The sequence below is a fragment of the Haliotis asinina genome, chromosome 1, assembly GCF_037392515.1.
Source record: "Haliotis asinina isolate JCU_RB_2024 chromosome 1, JCU_Hal_asi_v2, whole genome shotgun sequence".
NCBI lineage: Eukaryota > Metazoa > Mollusca > Gastropoda > Lepetellida > Haliotidae > Haliotis > Haliotis asinina.
Window position 1 is genome coordinate 28,772,011 of NC_090280.1, and position 20,367 is coordinate 28,792,377.

Below are 20,367 nucleotides of genomic sequence, written 5' to 3' on the forward strand. Positions count from 1 at the left end.
TTTTTTGGTGTCCCTGAATGTCTTACTGCATGGGGCAGTCGGTTACGCTTTCGCTTGACACGCCGAAGACCGGGGGTTCCATTCCTCCACATGGGTGCAATGTGCGAAGTCCTAGCTTGTGTCCCCAGAATTTGCTGGAATATAGCTAGATATGACGTAATACTAAACTCAACACTTTAAACAACTAACAGCTTTATCTACTTACGCAAGCGTGTCCTGAATTCCAGTCGAATTCCATTTTTATTTACACCACAATTTCCTTTTCACCCCTGTCATATATTGAATATTTAGTGAATACTGCGAACAGCGGCGTCAAACTATAATCACTCACTCAACAAGACTTCAAACATAGTACAGAGACATGACTTGTTCTAGACAAGAACAGGTGCAGGCTAATAAGCCAGGGTTATGTTTTATAATCAGAGCGGAACAGTATCAACAACAACAACCCTAAGCTTGTAGCACCGTGAAGATTCGGTTTAGAACTGGGCCTATACTTTTTTCGAAGCTCTCCTAGCGCTAAGTTAAGCTTAGCGCTAAGTCACTTAGCACTAAGCTTCGAAAATCCAGGCCCTGATCTCCAGCAACCCATGCTTGTCGTAAGAGGCAGGATCGGCGGTCAGGCTCGCCGACTTGGATGACGCATGTCGTCGTATCCCAATTGCGTTGATCGATGCTCATGCTGTCGATCACTGGATTGTCAGTCTAGGCTAGATTATTTACAGATCGCCGCAATATAGCTGGGATATTGCCGAGTGCGGCATTACACAACAACTCAACTTGTCGCACAGATCATTTGTCAGTGGGGAGCAACAAAGCATATATATACATATATATACATACATATACATATACATATATATATATATGTGTGTGTGTGTTATCAGAAGGGGATGGCACTTAGTGTCTGGTGGCAGATGTAATATTTTATAACTGTTTGCTACCACCTCGCATCAATGCCATTTGAAAGTGATTAAAAGCATCTGTATATGGACTCGAACCTTGGACCATACATCCAGTTAAAGTTTTCGCTCGTCACGCGAAAGACAGGGGTTCCATTCCCCACATGGGTACAATGTGTGAAGCCAATTGCTTGTGTTCCCTGTGGTGATATTGAGGGAATACTGCTAAAAGCGGCGTCCAGTCAACACAGCAAATGTATGCCCTCATATCGTGCCAGACAGGCAGACTGAATAAGGTTCTACGCCGCCTTTAGCAGTGTTTCCGCAATATCAAGGCCGGGACACCAGTGATGGACCACACACATTGTACACATAAGGGAAATCGAACACGCTTCTTCGGCGGGATGGGCGAACACATTAAGCACACGGCTACCCCACACACTGTTTACTACAGAGACGGCCATGTGGTGGTGAAACTGTCACGGTGTTACAACGGCAAGGATGTGTGGAATCACGGCCAAAACAAGAACAGCTGGCATCGCATCACTGATCCTGCAACAAGCTATGTTAGCACTGTAGTCGGTATGGTGCCAGCGGCAGTATACTACCTCTATACTACCTCTCGTCCCTGGGTATTGGTACCCTCCAAAAATATTGCTATTTTGCCAGGGTACTGCCATGACACATGTTCTGACCAGTATGGCCTTCTGGCAAAGTAACTTCTCTTCAGGTGAGCTCTGAGAGCTAAGAGTGGTGGGTTTGGTTTCATGCCGTACTCAGCAATATTCGAACTATATGGGGAAGTCTGTTAATAATCGAGTCTCGACAAGACAATCCAGTGATCAACAGCATGAGCATCGATCTGTGGAACTGGTAACCGATGACACGTGTCAAGCAAGTCAAGCCTGACCACCCGACCCAATTAGTCTTACGACAAGCATGGGTTACTGAATGCCTATATTATAACCCGAACCTTCATGGGTTTAGAAGGTATGGAAGCTTCATGTTCATCGAGCTAGGTATCTTGTGACGGGTATACTCAAGAGGCAATAAAGCAATGGTAATAATAATGTTAATTATAAGCGCCCATATCCAGGCACCCCTGCATGCTCATGCCACCCCTACATTGCTATCCCCGGCCGCAGGGTACTATCATATTTTCCTATACTTTTTCAACTCCATGAGGATCATACAGTCATGTTGCCTTTTGGGCACAATAAACTAAATACACATAGCCAATCCATCCTCACGGGTACCTTTTCCACAGCTGTGTGAATTGAGACAAAGTGGGTTTAAAAAATATCTTGACTATCAAGTATACTACGCAAATGTGTCCACCTCGGGGCTCGCTAAATAGGTGTCTCCACCGGGGATCGAACCCAGACCTGCAGCGTGATAAGCAGACGCCTCACCACTGCACTACTGCCCTACAAGATACGCACCATGGGCTATAAAACTACGATGAAAATATATTCAGAAGGCAGTGAAACTTCTCTCAGTGCTCTTAGTGCAATGAAATTATTATGCCTTGACGGCTGCAAAACCCCATCTGTATAATATGTTTTAGGGTAATAAAACGACACTGAAGGTGTGCTTTGGGGACAGTGGAACACCTCAGATGGTATGCAGTGGATCTGCAAACAATCCAGCACTAATTGTGACGACACTGTCACATACCCGCCTTGTCGGTGGAGGCATCTATGATTGTAACGACACAATGACACTTACCTGTAACTTAATTCCCGAGATGTGAGGCCTGTTTAGCAGGTACTTACAGCCTAGTACAATCAGTGAGCTCGAGGTGACCCGGGAGCCTTGACATACAAGTGTACGATACCCGTCAGCTGGCTATCAGCTGGGACAGCGCACGTGGTTTCAGATATTACCTACATCAGCTGGACGGGGAGGGGTGAGGGGCAAGCTGCACATGCGCTGTGGGTAGGGAGGAGGGTGGGTGATGACGTATCCTTACCGTCCGGCTGTATCTGGTCACTGACTGGGTGTAGAAATGGGAGGAGTGGGGACAAGCTGTAGATGATAGGGACAGGCAATGTTGATAACATACAGTCCGGTTGTATCTGGTCACTGAACCGTGGGTAGTGAGGCGGTATGAGAGGCAACATACTGTCCGTCTACAGTACTGACACTTGTCACTGACAGGGTGTAGAAAGGGGACAAGCTGTAGACAAGCAAGGGTGGACTTGTGTAGACTTACAGTTCGGATGCATCTGGTACTGACAGTGCATGGAATAAGGAGGGGTTGCGACAAGAGATTGCACAAGTTGCACATGCGTCGGGATAGAGAGGAGGGATAGGTAGTGATATACCATACTGTCCAGGTAAATATGGCCACTGACAAGGGTGTTTACCAGGACAGAGTAACACACACTTGCTGTATTATTGTGTTCAACGGGACAGTGTACCACACATGTGGTGTATTGTTGTGTAACCAGGACAGAGTAACATACGCGTGGAGCATTGTTGTGTTCGTCTGGGCAGAGTAACACACGTGGTGTATCGTCTTGTTCACGGCCACAGTGTAAAACACACATCGTGTATTGTCCTGTTCAACGGGACAGAATAACACACACGAGGTGTATTGTCCTGTTTACCAGAGTAGAGTAACACACGCGTGGTATATTGTCCTTTTCACCAGGGCAGAGTAACAAGGGCAGAGTAACAAACGCGGTGTATTGTCCTCCTCAAGTAACGTGACACGCCACCAGCTGATTCCTTGTCAATACATCTCTAGGTGGTGTTATAACAAATCCGTGAGAGATAAACATCTCACTCGGAGCTATAACAGCGTACACAACGTTTGAACAGGACAGTCGTCAATGTGATCGGTATGACTGATGTAATTGCATGTTCACTAATTACGGGCTGATGATTACTGGGTGTAGTTTGTCATTGGGTAACAAGGCAGAACAACAGAACGTCAAACTCAGTCGGAAATGAGAGTTAACATACGAAACATATATCGCCATTATTCTAATAATGATTAAGATCTCTCACATCAATCGATGAGCGACTGGTCGTAGCATATTTTCTTTAGATTGTACATGTACATATGGAAGTATATATGATTTTATATGTACTACGAGTGAGATGATAATGAACCTGTCTGTCTGCCTGTCTGTCCGTTTGTCTGCCAAACAGTGCGTCAACATATATCACAGAGATTGGGAGTGAGGTGGAGATGGGCGGTGATTATGGGGCGGGTGTGAGTGTTACTTTAAGAATAGTTAACAGGGTAGTAGCATCGATTGAATGATCATTAAATCAATAACATTCAAGATATGATATATACGTTACAGTCACTTTATGAAATCAGTCATTTCGTGAAAAAAACTAAGAGGGTCAACCATTTCGCGTAATTTTGTGTAACAACAAGTGACTATGCTTGTCGTAAGAGGCGACTAACGGGATCGGGTGGTCAGACTAGCTGACTTGGTTGACACATGTCATCGGTTCCCCATTGCGCAGATCGATGCTCATGTTGTTGATCACTGGATTGTCTGGTCCAGACTCGATTATTTACAGACCGTCGCCATATAGCTGGAATATTGCTGAGTGCGACGTACAACTAAACTCACTAACTCACTCACTCACTGTAACAACAATCAATATGCTTGAAATACGAAATTATACTTAACAACGTAATATGCAGTATCGTATCAGTTAAAACTATTGTGGCAGCGAATGTTGCACTTCAGCCTGACTTTGAAGCATTTACACCTGTTTGTTTCACACTTAGTTCATGCAGAGCAGTCACACCTCACAAACCCCTGTCCAACACATGTATATGAAATGAAATTTCATGAAATGACTGAAGTATATTTTGTTTGCTGTTACACAAAATGACGCGCAATGGCTGGCTGCTCGTTTGTGTAGTATATGATGGCAGTCTGTAAATACTTGCGCAGACACGCTACCCTAGCGCTCTTTACATACCACTCCAAAAAGTTAAAGAACACCAAAACCTTTCATTCCGCTATGAGAGATCATTGCATATGTGGCGGTTAGAAAATAACCACTTTGATGTCGAACAGATCAGTGACTAAAAGTACAAGCATTGATTTCCTTTACCGGGGCGCAATGACACGCCACAACGTTAAAAGACTGACTCAATGTAGTCGACTCCTGTCACCAATCGATGTCACTGTGGACACAACAGCTCGGAACCTTAGATCAAAGACGGGTAGCAAGGTACACGTATGTAGGTCAGAGTGTGTGGTATTAATACAGGTAGATGTGGTGTAAATGTGAGGTATGTGTAATCTACTGACGGAAGTAGGGTACTCTCGGAGAGTATTAAGCACATGATATCGGTGGAAGAAATTGAGGGACGGGAAGAGGGGTAGGAGGGGAGGTGTGGTGGGTAACCACCATATGTGGGAACGAACCAGCTAGTACAATGTCAGTAAATGGTGAGAGAGAATAGAGTGAACTGTACCTAGTGAACGCTGACAAGCTGGGTACACCGAACCCACTGACAGATCGATGATTCTGACATAACGATGCACGGGTGAGTGAGTTATGTTTTATGTTAGCTCATGTCATCGATCACCGGATTGTCTCGCCCAGACTCGATTTTTACATACCGCCGCCATATACCTGGAATATTGAGTGCGGTGTAAAACTTAACTCAGTTTTGTTCAGCAGCACTCATGATTATTTCCGCTATGTGTCAGCAGTCTGTAGAACATCATAAACTCCCAAAGCACGAAATAATTAACATCCATGGTTGCCTGTTTAGAAACAACCAACTCTTGTAATTAGTCTTACAGCAACTGAACCACGTTATTGTCTCCCATGCCTAGCCCTCCCAAAATTCTAAGGCCCTATTTGAAGCACAGTCTGGATTTCTTCAGGTTTAGAATCTCCCAACCCTGGGGCTCCTTTTCAGTTTAAACTGAATTACTTATTACTGTCAACATTACACATGTTCAAACACTAAGCGTTAGTCTAGCGTTGTGGCAGCGACCTGTGAAACAAAACCAGACTCTGCAAGAGAAGAATAACCTTCTAAACACAACACAATCTAATTAACATTTACAACTGCTACTTGTTTAGAAGCATCCAGCGGTTGTATTGTGAGTTGATGTTCATCACATCCCAGCAGCTGTGAAGCATTGTCTGGATGACTAACACCACAGATCTATAGTGGTGCAAAGTACAGAGCCTTGTCAACAAGCGTTTATATCACCTCTCACATAAAGATGTCAGTGTGCGACACTCCCGTGTGAGGTACAGACTCGCCAGCAATGAATAATTTGTCACTACTCATTGACACAAGTAGGTTAGCTGGGTCGGACATATTTCAGGAATATTCGCTTATATCAAAGTGTCTAAAGATATCGATGGGCCAGTTGGGTAGCTGAATGGTTAACGTGTTCGCTCGTCACGCATAACACCTGGGTTCGATTCCCCACATGGAAACATTGTGTGAAGGCCATTCCTTGTGTTCCCCGCCGTAATATTGCTGCAATATTGCTAAAAGCGGTGATATAAAACCATACTCACTCGGTACTGACACTGAATATGTTTGCTTCAATTTGGACTTTAGCATTGCAGGGTAGGCTTGGCACTAGGGAAAATAATGCGGTTCATGCACTGTGAGACAAACCAGCTTGATGTGGGCCTGACGAGATGTGACGCGAAAAATCAGAATCTTGCGAAAATCATAAATGATAATCTCGCTGAATCCGAGACGCGAATTCACGATACAAGTCATTGGTAAAAAGAGGCACATTCTATTGATACCTCAAAGATCTGTTGTTGTCTGGTAGGGGTGAGTGAGTTTAGCTTTATGCCGCACTCGGCAATATTCGAGCTAAATGGCGGTGGTCTGTAAATAATCGAGTCTGAGCAAGACAGTCCAGTGATGAGTGTCGATCTGCGCAACTGGTAACCGATGGCACGTGTCAAACAAGTCAGCGAGCCTGGCCACCCGATCCCGTTAGCCAGCACGTACTACAAGCCTGGAGAAAGGTTGGACTGATACCGTAGTGGGCGTGTTAGCTGTGGTTGACACGTATTCTGTTAATACATCGGGGGTCAACTGAGATTGGGACCTTGATGGGAATTAAACCAAGATTTCCGTAGTGGTACATGAACGATTAAACAGCCGTGACGCCAGGTTTTTCTGGTTAACAAAATCTGAAAGTTGAACGTACATCGCTGAAGAGACATTGTGACCGTTCTTTGACAATTTGCGAGATTGCCCTTGGCAGGATAATCTGCAAAAACTGTAACTGTCGATGCGTCATTCCTTCCCCACTCAAACCGTTTTGTTTATTTCATGAGTGGAGCGTCGATACCATAAGCATGACACATGACCTATACAGTCCACGCATAGCACAGGAATAGCTGCACTGTCACCTGACCAGCTGACAGCTGACATATTTGAAATTTACAACGGCAAACTGATCGATATAAGTCGGTACTACTCATTACCGGTCATCTAGGTTATCAGCTGAGCATAATGAACCAGTCGCCACCTGACAATCAAAACGTGATTAACCAATGAAAATGTTCATGTCGACAACTTCAAACCTGTAGGGTTTTCTGACCGAATTACCGTTTGGATCACTTGTTATACAAAGGCTTTAACTGACCTGATAGCTATTGTTTTGGTCATTTGTGAGATTATGACTTTTCCTGACCTGATAGCTATTGTTTAGGTCACTTGTCAGACGATGTCTTTTACAGACCTGATAGCTATTGGTTAGGTCATTTGTCAGACGATGCCTTTAAAGAGCTGGTCGCTGTTGTGCAGATCACTTGTCAGACATTGTCTTTTACAGACCTGAATGCTATTGTTTCGGTCATTTGTCAGACAATACTTTTGCTGACCTTATGTGTATTGTTTGGGCCAATGCTTGTCGTAAGCACCGTCTACGCTTGTCGTTGGGGGCGACAGTGGCCATCATAAGAAGCGATAATGCTCACTTTAATCAGCGACTACGCTTGTATCAAGATACGGCTAACATTGACATAAGAGGTAACTGACAAGATAATTAGACTCGCTGACTTGATCAATACCTGTCATCGTATCCCGGTTACACAGGCCGATGCTTCTGCTATCAATTTCCATTATTTACCAACCGTGTCCTTTAGCCGCAGTACTGCTGGGTACGGCAATAAACAAAAATAACCCAAATAAATACATACATTGACCGCCCCTTCTATCCTACTACCATATAACTCTGATCCAATTGTCCCATCATAAAGGTGCTTGTGTATCCAATCTGTAGATCTCATACAGGTTAAGACGAGGCAGGATGACTTCCACTTTGCTGAGCCCAGGGACCATGTAGGTTTATGTACTCTCTGCTGGACGCTATCCATTGGTCTATACACTGACAAGAACTACATAAAAATGAAAGTAAACATGATCCCCGCTGAGGAAACAGCTGGCCACGCATGGCTGACTAACAATGGATCAGGCAGAACACATTCATGATCACGAGTTGCTCATCCGTGGTTCACGACTCGAGCCATAATGTCATTTGGTGACGGGTCTGTCTTACTCAAGTATGACTCAAGTAGCCATCGTCACTGAAAATATCATGAAAGAGAGAATTATATTAGCCTGTCGTACAGACCCTGGAACCCATATATATCCACTAAAACTCATGCAAGTCTAGAATATGTATCAAGCCCAGACTACCATAGTTCGACACGGAAATGAAGAAAGTCTCTGGGCTCTTTCTCACCATATTTCATGGTTATAATTTACGAACCATGTTTCAGTAACATGCATTCATTTCAGATACAGGATGTTGCTCCAGAAATACATCTACTCATACTGAAATAGGCGCCTGATACATTTGCGTGAGTGTCGTTGTCAAATGCTTGTTGCGTATGGAGGGTGTCACAGTTATGTATATGTGTTCAACGCTGGAGGCGACTGTAATCGACCAGGCGGGTCAGTGAGTGCACACGTAACTATCAGCGCTGACATAACCGGCACGAATAACTCGACGGAACGGTCAAAACAACGCATGCACCAGTATAGCCGGATAACAAAAATCTTTTTTACATGTATTATGTTACGTGGAATAAAGATGTAGCTTTATTTATCATCTTGTGTATGGCACTGCCGGTACAGCCTGGTGCAATTGCGTGTGGGTGTTAGGAAAATTAGAAACAATTATGACTTGCAAATATGTGGAAAGACTTCCGTCCGTGTCCCCTCTTAAATTTCATTCCCGTCAAATGATATCAGCAGAATATACATTCCTCATGTGATAAGGAAGGGTTTTAACGTACAAATTTAATCTTTTAATTCTATCTCAACATAGTGCCATACCTATTCAACTTAAAAAACTGCAACTCGAAGTTTTTCCTCATCGTTAAAATTTAGGGCGGTTAAGGGCGGTTAACAATACCACAGTTACTTGTGTACAATGAATGCGACTAATTGAGTTTATTTGTATGTGGATCTATTAAGCTCACCTGTTTGCTCGGAAAGGAATGACGTAATCCAATTATCATGACGTCACGGCATTTCCAGAGTGGCGTAACGTTAACTGATGATGATACAGCTTATGTCACACAGGTACATGCAGATATACAAAGGATACTAAACGACCTTCCGTGTATTTCCGTGTAAGTGTTGACTCACTTTCTCTCGTTTGGTACTAAATCATTAACTAGTCTGTCTACCAATCCTTGAACCGCATTATTTTCACTATTGCCCTACCCTCTCTGCAAAGCTAAAGTCCTAAATGAAGCAAGTCTAGATTTCCTCAGGTTCAATCTTGGGTTTCCCTGTGGCTCCTTTTAAATTTAAATGGGACCGTCACTATCAAACTATGAAAAGAATGTAGTATAATGTGTGTGTGTGTGTGTGTGTGTGTGTGTGTGTGTGTGTGTGTGTGTATGTGAATATATATATCGTATCACAATTGCGTAGATCGTGAAGCTCATGATGTTGATAGATGTATTAGTGGTTCGAATATTTACAGACCAATGACAAATAGCTGGAATATTGCCGAGTGCGGTGGTTTATATATATGTTTGTGATACATGGGTCGAATGACCTTCATTTCTGAAGTAAACAACGTTAGAATACAGGTTCAGGGACTCTATCTCGTCATAGATTTTCGAGTGTTGGAATAGTCTGTGGAACGTACGCCAGCTGTCGGTGATCGGACCAGCTGGCCGGTTCAATAACAATGTAGTAGCCTCGTACCTTCGTCAACCGCCTCCGTGGTGTATAGTGGTGTCGATCAGGAGAGTGGAAGGTTGCGTGTTCGATTCCCGGCCGCGTCATACCGAAAGACCTTAAAACAACGTACTTGTCGGTGCCTGCTTTGGGTTCGTCATTACTAGGTACATACAACAAGGACTGGTCGGCTCGGAGTCAGTATAATGTGTCTGAGTAGGGTATTCATCCTTAACTGCGACATGGCATCTCACTGAGCTGGCACTGTATAACCAGCTTAAGGGTTGGTACAAGCAGCCATACATACATACGCATGCATGTCGTCATATGAGTCATAATCTTTAACGTCTTATGCAATGTGATAATTGTTTGTAAGGGCTTTTAGGTTTGATACATTCAAGGAATATCGATAATTCTGAATAAAATATCCCTACACACGTGAAGGAATAATATAATTTTAAGCAGTGCATTTAAATATCCAGTCATGACCATCTGAATGGCATTTTAGAAGTTGATTAGTAATAAAACAGATGCAAGAGGATTTTAGACTGACAACGGTGGGAGAATGTACATTTAATACGAAATACATACGTTTTCATCCATAAAGCGTCTTACTTCTATCATTATAATAAAAAGGAGACACATTAAATAGTTGAAGAACTGAACTCGGATCCTCGTGACGAACTAACACTTCAATCATAAGGCCATTGTTTAAAATCAGACAACAAGATACCTTGCAGATTCATATCAAAGTCATGACTGATCCATGTATGGAATCGGACCCGGATCTTCATGACGAACGAACACTTCACCACAAGGTCACATCATAAAAACAGTTTAGGTTAGGACACCTGAAACATACCCAAAAAAAGTCATGATGGACCCGTCCCGTGACACCCGGTTCCCCTCATTGCTCTAGAAATGTCGCATTGATGATGCAGCATGTTTAAACGTATTCACGCACGGTATATATCAGGTTCTCAACTTCCAACTCAAATCTCCATCCACGTGATCCTTTTAAACGTGTCATGCTGACCCTTCATGGGTGGGTGCACTTCTGAGCGTTGGCCCTAGTTGCCAGTATACCATACAGATAAACACCAAGGACAGGAGTCATGTCTCTCACCTACTCCCACCCCGTAAATACTTATCAACGCGGCGGCGTCACTCTGTTTCCCTCTCCGCCCCCCTTCCCTCTCTGTCCCTCTCTGTCCCTCTTTTTTCCTTCGTCACGTGTCAACATGAAGAGCAAACTTCTTGTCCGTTTGTACTACTTATGTGGGTAAATCTGTGGGTAGAATTCTTGGAGCCTATTTCCGGTGTCCCTCACAATGTCATTAATGGAATATTGTTAAGAGCGACGTAGAACTAAACTTACTCACTCTATACACGGCACCTACAACGCCCTATCCTTGTCTCTTTTCCCTTCGACTACAGCACCGTCTTCAAACATTCTACCCATACTACCCTTGCTGTCAACAATGCGCGCCCGAGGCCTTAATCCTCGTTCGGCGTTTACAGCGTCGGGTCTAAGCCTCCATACCCATCACTTAAGCACCCTTCCTCATCAACCTCCACACCCTGCGTGCAGTTTGCATCAGTTAGATATGTTGAGAAACGATTACAACGACCACAGTGGGGTATAGCTCACTGGAGAATGAATCTTGTTCACTGGAAAATAAATCTTGTAGTCAGTGACATCCTCGCTATGTCGTATATAGCCGACAGGTAGTCAGATTTGATGTCTTGTTTGACACATGACATCGTACCCAAATTCTGTAGATCGTGATGCTCATGATGTTGATCACTGGATTGTATGTAGTCTGTCCCACAGTCCCTGAACCACATGATTTTGAATAATGATAAACCTTCTCTGCAGTGGGAAAACCCTAAATGAAGCATGTCTAGATTTCCTCAAATTTCGGCTCTGGTCTCCCTAGCGCTCCTTTTCAATTAAACTGGGTTTGTTTGTTACTATCAAAATCATTTATATATTCAGAGACTAGGTCTTAGTCTATATTGTATGACCAATGACAAACAATTGGAATATTGCCGAGTGCGTTGTTAAACAATCAATCAATCAGTCACACATGGCTGACTGTTCAAATATATGCCTGTTTGTACGTATGTCATTGCGTAGGTGGTTGCTCATAATATCGATCACTGGTTTGATCTGACTCCTCTATGTACAGATCGCCATGCAGCTAGCTACAGCGTTAAATACCAAACAGATCTGTAAAATCCATTAATATATCAACAGGAAGCTATTACATTTCCTTTCCCATAATAATGAATAGGAGTGACTACATGAACGACATGTGCCAAGCGACACCGTGGTTGTTGTAAACAACGCCAGTGATAACAGGTTAGATCGGCCTGACCGATATATTCAGCTAATACGCAGTTTCAAAAAGACTGATTAATGCATGGAGTTACAAGGCTGACAGTGTAAACTTGTCTCTAACCTTAGATGTAGAGATTTACACACCTCTAGCTTACGTCTAGTGACTGGAATATGATAACGGTGAAGCATGGGAAGTATTTGTGCTTAAAGAAAAGGCTTTATATTAGGTTTTACATTGTAAGGCAAGAAATGCTATTATACCGCGGAACGGTGGGGTAGCCTAGTGATTAAAGCGTTTGCACGTCACGCTGAAGACCCGGGTTCGATTCCCAACTTGAGTGTAATGAGTGAAGCCCATGTTTGGTGTCCCAAGTCGTGATATTGCTGGAATATTGCTAAAAGCGGTGGAAAACCATCCTCACTCACCCAGTCGCTAACATACCAAACACTTGGGTGTGTGGAGACTACAGCTGACGAAAGGGATCGGGATATCGACGGGAAATGGGTAAACAGAACCTGCTAAACATACTGCTCTTCGAACCAAGCTATTTGATGTGATCTTCAAAGAATTTGGGACCCGTGAAGATCCCGGGGTAGAACAGGCCTTCAGCAACCCATGCTTGCCACAAAAGGCGACTATGCTTGTCGTAAGAGGCGACTAACGGGATTGGGTGGTCAGGCTCGCTGACTTGGTTGACATGTCATCTTTTCCCATTTGCGCAGACCGATGCTCATGTGGTTGATCACAGGATTGTCTAGTCCAGACTCCATTATTTACAGACCGCCGCCATGTAGCTGGAATATTGCTGGGTGCGGCGTAAAACTAAACTCACTCACTCACAAAAAGAATCTAGGGTTCTGTTCCTCTAAACTAAACCCACCCTGGAATATCATATTTAACCACTGGCGGGTGACTGTCGAAGTGTACTGGACGCTTCGTGAATCTTGATTCTCAGCGGCTGGTGTCAAGGCTGAACATCCGGTGTCAAGGCATTTTAGATTGTATCAAGACTACAGCTTGTGTCAAGGTCATTCATATCGTTTCACGGATTAACACCAAGTGTCAAAATGCTTCAACATAGTTTCATGGCCCCAGGGCTGGTTTCAAAGTTCTACGGGAACGTGAAGATCCGGGTTGGGATTGATCTTCATAACCAATGCTTGCCGTAAGAGACAGCTAACTGGATCGGGTGGTCAGGTTCGCTGACTTGATTAACACTTGACACAGTGTCCCAATCGCGTAGATCAATGCTCATGCTATTGCTCAGTGGATGTTCTGGCGTGGTTTCCATTATTCACAGGCCGCCGCCAAAAAGATTTCTGAGTGCAGCGTTGTTCACTAAACTCACTCATTCAATGTTCTACGGCTGGTTTCAAGGCTCTACAACTGGTTCCAAGCTATACGGATGGTTTCAAGGTTCTAGAGTTGGTTTTAGGTCTCGACAGCTGGTTTCAAGGCTCTGCTGGTTTAACAACTCGATTTTCGTTCAACGTCAAGGTTGCAGCTGATGTGAAACTGATGATAACCAGTTCACATTACCCAGCCACCCCACCCACCCCAATCCCATCCCCCTATGTGTCATAATATGATATAACACACACATCCTGTCATGCATCCAGCGTCCTCGTGTCCATATCGGAAATTCAGTCGTCATAAATGTCATAATTATCCCAGTTACCAAGGTCGGAAGCCTGTGTTAGTGGGAGAGGGAATCTGTGGGAGGGAAGGGAGGACAGTTGCAGCAGCTAGGCAGACAAACACTGTGACATTTATAATCAGGATTTTTATAACCACATGTTTAATTCAAAGTGCTTATTATGATATACATTATGTATTATTATGCCTCGATAAGACCTGAACATTGCCGTTTGTAGGTGATATGAGACACATGTGTATACAACTGACAGTTCCAGTTCCTGTTTGTACCAAAATAGAAACATTGAGAACTGGTTCAGAATTACACCGCTATGTCGTACTTGTCACACAGGCCATATAATCTAAATATTGTCCTGGGCAATATTTAGTAGTCTGCGGCCAGACGTCCAGAGAGAATTTCAAAGGGTGTAATATCCCAATAGCCGACCGAAAACATGTTCATGTCAGAGACTCGAAGTTAGTCTAGGACCCCAAAAATACTTAAACATGTGGATTGTAGTGTAAGAGAAAATCAGAGAACTGACACTGAAACTAACATTGACTATGGCTTGGATCATGTACAGGATATTCATTAATTCACAAATCGGGTAAACGAGGTTGGGGAAACATTAATCCAGCTGGTAACATATTGGCAATTCTGTTTACCATCCAGTTCCATTTAAAACCTGCGTTAAGCATGCAACTCGATACATAGTCTGTCTCACAGTTCCTGCAGCGTCATTTTCCCTACTGCCCAGGCCTTCCTGAAATACCTAAAGTGCTAAATGAAGCAAGTCTAGATTTCCCCCAGATTCACCCATCGAACTGGAACTCCTTACTAACTGTCACAGTTATACATATACAAAGACCAAGAATTAGCCTGGTCGATTTAGCAATCGTGTTCCACCACACCAGGGACAATGTTCCGGTAGCTGGTCTCTCTAACAAAGTAATGTGACTTCGATACTCTGGAAACAATACCATCTGTTCTAATCCACAAGTAGCAATTGACCTCTTAGTACCAAAGGTTATAAAATTTATCCTCGAACAAAGCAAGGAGTGACCCGGATGAAAGGCGAACAACGTGTAAATCCCTCACCGAATAAGTACCGATGTGTACTAACTACACTGCCTTGGTCACTGCGGGCGACAAATGTCGCCCTGATAATATACGTTGGGTGACGTTTCCTCATCTTCAGCGAGGATGTGAATATATCACGTGAAGAAAAACATGTTTTGGCTGAGTCCTGTAAAATATTTCCGTAACGGTAATACAAAATATTATCACCGTGACGCATTACGTAAACATTCATAAAAATCAGGCTACCATGCACTTGATACTCCAAGATGATTATAAAAACAAACTGACACATACCTACATCATTATCCCCACAGACACAAACATTACTCAACTACTCCGATTACTAGCTATGGTATTATATACCAGAAATACAACCTCGACAAGACAATATTACTGACAATATGTTCAGGTCTGCCTATCGACCGACATCACGAGTCTTACTCATGCGCGCACACCCCCTCCCCCCAGTTCCATAATGCACTCGCCCATCTCGCCCTAGAAACGCAATAGAAAATAACACGTACACCGAGCCCTTGAAGTAATGCAGAAATATATTTAGTCTGACGTGTGTAAAGTGCATTAAACGATCTTTAGACCCCATGTACTTTATTCCTCTCAGTGAGGTCGGCGATGAAAATGAAGACATCATCTGAGGGAGACCCGGGAAACGATTTCCAGGAACGCACACGCATTCTGCACCCTGTTTAGATACATAGGTGATCCTGTCTGCATGCGACAAAGGACACCCTGACTCCTATATTATTCGACACCCACATAGTTCTATGAAACATAAATCAAAACAAACCGACTAGGTCGAAATATGTTTCGTAACAAAGCCAACGAAACAATGAACTCGCTGGAAATCTTATTCTAACAGCTTTGGGTGGAAAATATATAAATAGGCAACATAAGAAACGTGCTGGTCAAGCCTTACCTTATGTCTGTGTCTTTTGTTTATAGTTCAAGCGCATCTGGGCATGATAGTCCTCTGCTACAGATCGGAGCTGTCTTTGTGCCAAACAGCTGATTGAGACTAAGCGCAGAGCCAGTTGACCTGGATAGTTATTTATAGAGCAACTATCAGCACCGCCGTATATCGAAGAAGGGGTCAGGAGTGTCGGCATGTCAAGCGTAAGCAGTGGGTTACACAGTCTCGTTGTAGTGTCGAATAGGTGGTGGTGCAAGTAAAGAGAAACTATCTGCCAATGTCTCGCAGAGAGATGTAGCTATATCGTGCGGTATAGCGAGGATGTTGATTCACTTTACACCTGCGCAACACAAGAACATTTCGTATATAGGGCGAATATTATTGAATAGAGGGCGCATTTGTTGACAACATGATTATCTTGCACTCGCGACCGCTGGATACATATGTTTGTGGACCCACGTAAAATGAATATTTGATGTTTACAACTAACGATAACCATGGCGTGATTGTCTTACGGAATAACACAACTTGATCATATCAGCTCAAGCGAGCTAAATGCATTCCTGAATTGTATGTATTTTCCTCATGTCGTCACATTTCATTGATTTCATGCCTTTGCTAGCTTACTCGTGGTAATTATTTTCTGTCTCTATTTATTCAGATACAGAATATAGTTCCTCGTTGCGTAGTAGTGGTATCTGTCAGTACATTGAGGCGGAGCAAGGGTCGATTTACAAAATCAAATCCGAACGCAGCTTTTCTCGGATCGGATCCCTCGTCTCCAGCGCCGGACATACAGTTAAACCGGTTGCATGCTCTCTGCGCGGATACGCTTGTTATCCGCGTTTGCTTCAAGCTTGGAAGCAGCCCCCTAATCCTTGCAGGCACTCCATAAAACACAGCACATGGCCTAGCTGTGTAATTAAGCGGAGTTTTAAGACATTATACAATTAAATATCGAGTTCCAAACATTCAGTCTGACTTCATAATTTCCGTTAAAATTAACAGAAGTGACTCACGCCATTTTGTTGAAATCATGAAATAATATGCATTAATGTCTTGAGAGTTCGCATTCATGTTACAATATTCCGCAAGCCGATCGTCATATAAACCGAAGCTACTTTATATGGTCCTCATGGATCCAGCATACCGTCAGAGATCACACTGTTGTTGTTGTCTACTATATACTAGGTGTCCGATTAATTGAAATAATTTAAGATTGGTCGTAGTGAATAAAAAGACCAAGCAATCGATCGTATGTTCTCATAATCGAACACAAACAATTAAGTTTGAAACACTTGTTTGCATTAACAATATTTTTCACGAGATTGGTTTTGTCTGTCATTAAATATACATTTCGTTCGCACTACAAGCTCGTTCCAAGGCATAATTGAATTTAGCTAAGAGACTCCAAGAAATAATGTTCCTAACATACAAGTAATCCTTTAAAGGTGTGAAATTTGTAAAAACAACATTTTGTGTAATTTGAAACAAAACTCAAAATCGTTTGTGCGTTAACAAACATAATGGGACAATTTGATAAATGACGCTTACCAATTATTTTCGATGACTGACCTGTTGTAATGAGCCTATCATGAATAAGAAGATTTTAACTAGTTCCCAACACTACATCTGCTGGAGGCATAGTACTGTCACAGACTATCGCCTACGCCTTTTATCCGTCACGGAAACCTTTGTCTGTCACACAGACCCTGAAAAGAAAGCCCATGCAAGTCTAGAAAGAAAATGTGGCAAGATCCATTTCCACCGCTTCAGGGTCTTAATTGTTTTTTCTCTGTCAGTTTTTTTTCTGTAATACATGTTTCATAGACCAGTTGTTCGTCTAAGGAAACCTGTGCTCAGCTAATATGCCTAAGTGAAACCCTTCTACAACGTGTATGCAAGTGGGAAATTCGTCTACAACTTGTAGACTTATGAAGACCCCTCTACAAGACAGAGCCAAGTATTGTCAACACAAATGGAACTAATCCACTATTTCATAACAGAAGACTTCAAAATCGCGCCGTTCCTGTAATAATTATTATCGTCTGCTCTGAACAAGTCAAGGGAGGAAACTGGTGGTATAATCCGGCTAGATACATGTCATCTCAATCCCCTTCTCTACACGTTCTACTACGCTAAACCAGAATCACTTGCCCTCTGAGCAAGTGTGGATGTGACAGCTGTGATTGGATGAAATAGTCCAAGATTTTAATGCTTTTCGTAAAAGCACTATCCACCCAGTTACTAAAAGTCACCACAATGTTCATTATTTAATGCAGTCATTTCTATCACATTGACTGATGCTTAATGTGTGTACAGATTTTTTCAAGTAGGTGACATTTGGTGCGGAACATTTGGTGGGGTTCATGTGTTCTGCTTCCTGTGCTCGGAAAATAGGTGGGCTAACTTAGCCGTATTTGTATCTATATTTTAGTTTAAAAACCGCACTGTACTTATCTGTACACGGAATGGCTGTTGACAACCTGGGTGACATTTTTGGTTAAATATAAGTAATGTACTAAAGACTATGAGAAAATATTTGGTTTTGTGTAACAAAGATAATCCATCAATAGTCGTTGTTAAACTTTAGTCAGTCAGTCCGTCACCCATTGAATATTCTCTTGGTTCAGAATAAACAAAGCGTAGCAAATTAAAACAAACATATTTATTCATAGTCATTCAACGGATGAAATCAAAATACATGAAATTACAAATGCACATTTATAATGAAAAGGTAGAACATTCATCAAGGGAGACAACTCATGTAAGTTCGTTGCTGCTTCTGAAGAAATTCGTATGAGATGATTTTGCATTTCTTCTAAGTCATTTCTTTGTTGTTTTTGTTTACTGTGGTCACAGGTCTAACGAAAATTCTGCCTTGTCCTTGAGAATGGGCTGATATCGATTTTAACAGTGGTTGGTCAAGGTAAACTGCTGAGGAAAAGAAGGCATGCAGTAATGTTGTTTTTTTGAAAAACAAAAACCCACCAACATTCAGTGGTAATATATTTAGCATTGTATCAACAATTTTCTGATTTTTTAAAATATATTTTAAATCGATTTCAGCAACATTTAGTTTGAGTATGCGTTATTTTCCACCCGACACCTTTAGATCAAATGTTTTTCATTCATTGCGAAAGAACACGATACCATGACATGGCTACAGTCATTTACTGTGATGAGTGTGTATGTCTGAGGTGATTAGGCGGAAATCGATTTCATGATTTCTTGGAGTGAGTTTAGTTTTACGACAGGCATTACCAGTGATACGTAGAACACTACATGGTGAACGTTCCCCGGCGATGCAATCTCTCCCGTACAACAGGACACACCAGTCAGTGCCCGAAATATTATTTCCCGAGCATTTAAGCTGGACATACGAAATGTGGGAATTCATCAACACCTGACCTGTGTTCGTAACCAAAATAATAAACTTTTTTTCTTTTCCTACGGAAAGTAGGCAATCGATCGTCATACTGCCATTTTATGACAATATATCTTCTAAAATAATGCAGTTTCTGTTTAGTCAAAAACCGTTAATCTGGAAGGTACTGCTAGATCGGAAAGATTTAATCCACATGGTGCATTTAGATCAGATGGCTTTAATCCACACTGGCTTTCGAGATCAGATACCTTTAATCCGCTTGGTGCTGCTAGATCAGATACCTTTAATCCCCATGCTGCTCCGAGATTAGATACCTCGAATTGATTAGATACCTTTACTCTTAGACAGCAAGGTGCTTCTAGATCAGATATGTTTAATCCACATGGTGCTTCTTGATCAGATGCCTTTAATCCGTAGGGTGCTTCTTTATCCGGTACATTTAATCCACACGCTTGTGGAATTTTGTCATAAAGGAACCATGTTTGGCCAAAACTAAGCACTTTGAACCCTACGTCTGTAACGAGGTAGGGTAGTGGGGGAGGGGACACCACAAATGGGTTTCACACATTGTAGCCTTGTGGGGAATCGAACCCAATCTTCAACGTGACGAGCGGGGGCTTTAACCAAAATGGTACCCCGGCACTGGTTATTTGGACTGAGTGAGTAAGGTTTTACGCCGATTTTAGCACATTTCTGTCAACATCACGCCGGGTGTCCCAGAAGTAAACAATATTGCTGTTTATGTAAATGAGCGACAATAGCGAGTACATCACGGCGCATCACGTCAAACCATAAGATACGGCTTCTGATATTATGAATAAGGGCAACAATTCTGCACATGTAATTACGTTTCGTTCGCTAATGGCGAATGTGCTTTGGGATGTTCAAGAACAAGGCGGGTTAACTTACATAG

General features: G+C 42.7%; 1 protein-coding gene across 1 annotated transcript in view; it reads right to left on the minus strand.

The window, feature by feature from the left end:
- The window catches only part of LOC137290158 (monocarboxylate transporter 14-like), a 32,807-nt gene extending 16,462 nt beyond the window's left edge, over positions 1-16,345 (minus strand). The window contains exon 1 of the mRNA XM_067820906.1: positions 16,073-16,345. The gene's annotated coding sequence lies outside the window, so the exon portion shown is untranslated. The remainder of the gene's footprint in view (positions 1-16,072) is intronic.
- Between the last annotated feature and the right edge of the window lie 4,022 nt (positions 16,346-20,367).